Genomic DNA, 6,000 nt, shown 5'->3' with positions numbered 1-6,000 from the left:
TGGAAATTTGATGTTTATTCCATGGTCATTATTTTGATATGCAATGCATCGCCATTTGTCTGACCATTACCGAGATTGCAACATTGTAATTAAGCATTAATTGTGGCTGTTCCATAGATGATAGCAACATTATATATACTATAGCTGAGATATCCACATAAGCAAGCTTCAATCACAAGAAATTTCATGTTACTACAACTGGCTTACAAGAAGCTACACACAATTGAATTCGAATTATATACCCAAAAAGAAATACACGAAAAAACACACTTTTACGAACATTTTTGTCTGAATAGAGAACAGACAGAGTTAAATCACTCATCCTGCTATTGTCTAAAGCAGACACTTCTGGCTTTCCAATGAGATATATTTGATTTTTTTCCTTGCATGGATAACAATTTTACACGCACGTGTACAGAGGGCTCAATATTTTTGATACGGATAGATCCACAATTTTACAAATACTTTTAGGCCTCCCCGATGGCGCAGTGGTAGCGTCGTCGCCTTGTAATCAAGGGGTCCCGGGTTCGATACCTGGTGGATGCACATAGTGGTTCGGATCCCACTTTAAACTGTAGGTCCAGTCCCGATTAGCCTTACTGTGCATAAAGTGGACTTAAAACACCAAATCAATCAATCACTTTAATATTTTCGTTCATACATTATTATTATTATTATTGGTGTTTGTGTGTGTGATTTCATCGTCCTCAGAACGGTTTGATGCATCTTTCCACTCCTTCCTGTTCTGTGCTTACTTATTATTAATAATATATTTGCATATATTTGAACCAAGAATATTAATTAGTAAAGGTAGACATTTACACTGCAATTGAATCTTACATTCCATCTCTGAGGCAAAACAAAAATCTTACTCAAGCTGATATTGACATTCAAGAAATAGAAAAAAATAAACTATTTATAAATGTATTAAATAGATTCATTTTTTGCCAAGTTTATCCCACTTCATATTGCGTAAAGTATAATACATATTCTATAGTATTTTGTGAAGATGTGTAGCAATAAATATCTAATTTAAATAGTGTATAGTGGTAATTAATTTCACTTCCTTAGAAGGATTAAACATCTTGTATATTAAGTTGTAATATTCAGAGAAATTCATCTTCAGGGCTTCTTTACGCCTTTAGAAGGCGACGGTTGATAAGGGAGGAGCCCATTCTGAAATACAATACTGACTACTGGTGAAAGCAATCAATCATTGCAATATCTTCCATAGATGAAGCATGGATATATATATATATATATAATTTTCTTGGTATCTGCTTTGCAACATTTACTTTAATTATTCATTTCTTTATTGCATTCTAATAATATAGTCGATAAATTGCAGGAAGACAATTAGAATCCTCATACTTATTAACCCTGCGATGTAATATGTGCACTTGCAATTAGAAAATCACTTTCTCTCACATGTAACTTTTTCCAAGATGAATATTCCTGGGTCAAAGGAAAGTGAATATATATATATATATATATATATATATATATATATATATATATATATATATATATATATATATATATATATTACTTGCAATTTAGCTATATTGTAAAAATAATTTAACTTTATTTGCCCTCAGTTTTCGGATTCATACCTGTCATCTGACTAAGTACAATTGAAAGAAATCCATTTTAAAAAATGTACATGAATAAAATGTTCAAATGGAGATTTTAAAGTTAGCTAGTGGATGACACATATTCAATTTTCAAGCAAATGATGAAATCATGCTCATCGTTTATTAATGTCTCATTCTATAATCACTACACTAGTATAATTGACGTTCGTACACATAGAGGTGCTGACTGTGCCAGTGACCATTATTTAGTAATTGCTAAATTAAGAGAAAAACTCTCAGTGATAAATCATAAGCAACAAAATCTAAAAGTTCTAAAATTTGATACAGGAAAGTTTACTGATGAAAGAATTAAGAAAGATTACCAAATTAAACTGTCAAATAGATTTGATGTTTTGCAGGATTTAAATGATGATGAAAATATAAATGAAACAGACGTAAATAAGAATTGGGAGCACATACGTAATGCAATAGAATCAGCAGCTAAAGAAAGTATAGGATACCATAAACCGAGAAAAAGTAAGCCATGGTTTGATAATGAATGTCATAATGTAATAGAAATAAGAAATCAGGCTAGACTTAGGTGGTTAAATAACTCTGATGATACAAATCTAAACAATTATAATAGAATAAAGCGAGAAGTTAACCGCACGTTTAGAAGTAAAAAAAGAGATTACTTGAAAAGGAAAATTAACGAAATTGAAACAAACAGCATATAATAATAGAGTAAGGTGGGGCAAGACTGCGCAATTTGAGTTCATAATTTTATATTCAAGCTATGAAACTACAGACACACACGAAAAAAGCAATACCCATTGCACTATCCTTTGCTAACTTACAGTAAATTTCCGAAAGCTGAATGAACAATATTTCTGCATGAAACAATTACAAAACCGTGACCATGCAAATGCGTAGTCTTACCCGCACCGCGGGGTAAGACTGCGATCAAGTTCGGGTAAGAATGCGCACTTTCTACACAGAGTCACATTTGTATAAAAAGAAACACAAATCACCTAAAAAAAGTTCTATCATATGGGATACATATCTCGTTGCATTCTCACAGTAGGCACAGTGAATCCCGTCCTTCACTTGGGTTAGGAATCGCTAACACAAATCACAAATAAAGGTTCCTCTTTCATACGAGGTGCAATTTTCATGCCACCACTCGTCACATGTGGAACACTGGATCCAATCCTCTACTGGAGGATCGCTGTACTTCTCATTACAACCTGGGCAATTGTACTCTTTCTTCTGGCGTTTTCTGCTTGCTACATCTTCTTCAACAACGATGTTCCGTTTCTGTTTCCCCTGAACTTTCTTCTTACTCTTCTCAGCCAACGAGGCTTGCAAGTTGACTTTGAATGGAGGTCCAGTTAACACCTGAGACTGCCTTCCCTTTCGTCGGCGGTGCTGAATATGCTCTGCACGTGGAAGTGGTGAATCTAGTAAACGGAAATGTGCCCGTATGATCCAGTATGGTTAACCCCACTTGTTGAAGACTGCCCACCTGGAGTTGGAGCTGATACATTTGTCACAGTAGAGGGAAGAAACTCGTCCTTAGTGAAGAAGTCTTGATTGAAAGGGAATAATCCAGTAACTTCAAAGCCCTTCATGGCATTCCCAACTGTAGCTGCCTTTCCATATGCCTTTGTAAAAATGGATGCCACTTGGAAAACTGTGATTTGGCGACCCGAATGGTTACTCATCCACTTATCACACTCAGATGAATAAAACGACTTCAGTGGATCAAAAAATGATCTATTTAATAGCTGGGCCTTGCAAGCCACACACTTGTGGGGTAAAACTGCGCACGTGCGCAGTCGTGCCCCGTGCTGCGTTCCTGAGCAAATCATGTGATGCTGCCCAGTCATTGCACAAAGCAATGGAAACTAATACGCAGGTGGACTCGGCATTAACACAGCTTCCTCTATCCATCAACATCGTAATATTGTATACATTCACAGTGACGTAGTACTCAAAACACGTAGTACCAAAATAAATAGCAAACACCCTCAAAATCTTTTCACTTACCTCTCTCAGCACAACGAATTTCAAACGTATCTTCACCACTGTCCACAGCTAGCTACCATCTTGGACGAAGTAACAATGGGGCAGTGGTGCCAACTGTGTGTGATTTTCACCTCGAAAAACCGGTGCGCAGTCTTACCCGCCGCGCAGTCTTACCCCACCTTACTCTAATATCAGAGATTTATATAAAGGTGTAAATGAATTTAGAAAGGGGTGGCAACCTAAAGTAAACTTGATAAAAGATAAAGACGGTGATTATCTAGCTGACCCAAGTGATATTCTAAATAGATGGAAGAACTACTTTAATGACTTTTTAAATGTCCGTGTAAGAGATAAATCAGAAGTAAATGAAGTCCACACAGCAGAACCTTTAGCTCCAGAACCTAACTTGACTGAAGTTAAAGATGCTATTAAAAGGCTAAAGAATAACAAAGCACCTGGCATTGATTTATAGACTGGGACAATTTTCGAAAATTCTGACTGTAGGAAGCATTTTTGAGGAAAAGCGGGCAAACAAAATTTTCTGAATGTATTTGATGTGCTGATTACGAATATTTTGTTTGCCACTCTCGATTTTGGTGTTATATGCTTCAAATCGCTAAAACACAAAATGGCGGCCATACGAAATGAGTTCCTATTAACTTTTGAAGGAGCAGAAAGAAAATAGTGATCTTGGTGTCAAACATTATGTTTTTGGGTATGCTGAATCCAAATATTATGTTTTCTAATCTGAAATTTTAAGCTATGTGCTCCAAATCGCTAAAAAACAAAATGGCGGCAATACGAAATGAGGTCCTAATAACTTTTGAGGGAGCAGAAAGAAAATAGTGATCTTGGTGTCAAATATTATGTTTTTGGGTATGCTGAATCCAAATATTATGTTTTCTAATCTGAAATTTTAAGCTATGTGCTCCAAATCGCTAAAAAACAAAATGGCGGCTACGTGCATCCATGCAATGTTTCGTATCCATACTTTTGAACTAGGAATAAAACAGTGTAACAATAGGTTTTTAATACAGAAAAAAGTATAGAAAATTGCTAAAGTAAAGAAGCAAAATAATAATATTATTCAAAGCATAAGACCATATTGAAATATTAACAGTACCAGTGTATGATAAATCCGCACGTTATCCTTATTCAACCTTATTTTGCCTACAAAAATAGTATAACATTTTCTAGTCACGGATATTCATGCACTCCTTAGTGCCAGTATCTGTACATTTGCAAGCTGCAATACGTACAAGCTGGCCTTTCCTGCAGGAACATGTAGCGGATATGCAATCACCCAAACATCCACAGGTGACAATGATGTCGTAGCAGAGTTGTGGAATTGGTGGCAGCGATTGAAGTTTTGGAACGAGCTGGCCATCAACCATTTTCCATCCCAAGATAGTAGGTGGTGGTAACACAGATTTTGGTATGACCGACTGCCTCCACACCATGGCTTGATAGTGGACCTGTTGAACATGTAACCGTAGAGCATCGGTAGTGGGAGGAGGGGTGGGGGGTGGCAGTGCTTGTGGTGTTTTCCCTTTGCTGAACAGCTTTACTCTGGCTTCATCACAGTTGCTCGCATCCGGTACACCATACAACTTGCATATAAACTCCTCTGCCTTGTGTGCTGTTTCTTGTTTCAATTCGTCAACACCAAGATTTAGTAGATCATTATTATTAGTGTTAAATATTTTCCATGCTGTCTTCTTACTGATCCCAGCAATGTAGGATACTGTGTCGCATCCTGTTATGGCGTGGAATGGGATGAGAGTTTCGAAGACAGGATCCGTAAATGAAAGCTTCTGCCTGACTTCATGTACTGGAATGTATTTTTTTTTATGTTCCTGCTCGCAACCACAATTTCGTACATCTAATCTTGTGAAATAACGCTACCAATTGCACTCATACATCTGCATCACGTGCTGAGACAACAATGTTATCAGCACCAGAATGAAGTACAATGCGAGTGTCCGCCTCTTCGTGGTTTACCTGCAATCCTTCAATAGACAAATCACGATTGTTTGTCCGTACGTCATCCTCATTATGAAATCCACCGGAAACCACAAATATTTTGTCTTCAGGAGCATTGTCGATCAAATGATTAGAGAGAAAACAGGCCAAATCTTTTTTATTCTCCGAGTTAGCAAGAAAGTCACTGAATTTGTTGGGGATTGGCACGGATCCATTTTCTATTACTCTCCTTACTAAATGAGCATGTTTCAAGCGCCTATCCCTTGTTCCAGCCTTCATTGAAGTTGCGTTATACCGATCAAAGGTGACCTCAATCCTCTTAAAGCTTCTTCCCATAGAAAGAACAAGGTTAAGAAATACATCTGCCAGTTGACCAAAGTTTAAAAACTCCTGCAGGCTTTCCAAGTGCAACAAC

Source organism: Lepisma saccharinum, chromosome 8, assembly GCF_977018435.1.
Source record: "Lepisma saccharinum chromosome 8, izLepSacc3.1, whole genome shotgun sequence".
Lineage (NCBI taxonomy): Eukaryota > Metazoa > Arthropoda > Insecta > Zygentoma > Lepismatidae > Lepisma > Lepisma saccharinum.
The sequence above is the reverse complement of the archived record's forward strand: the minus strand, read 5'-3'. Positions refer to the sequence as shown.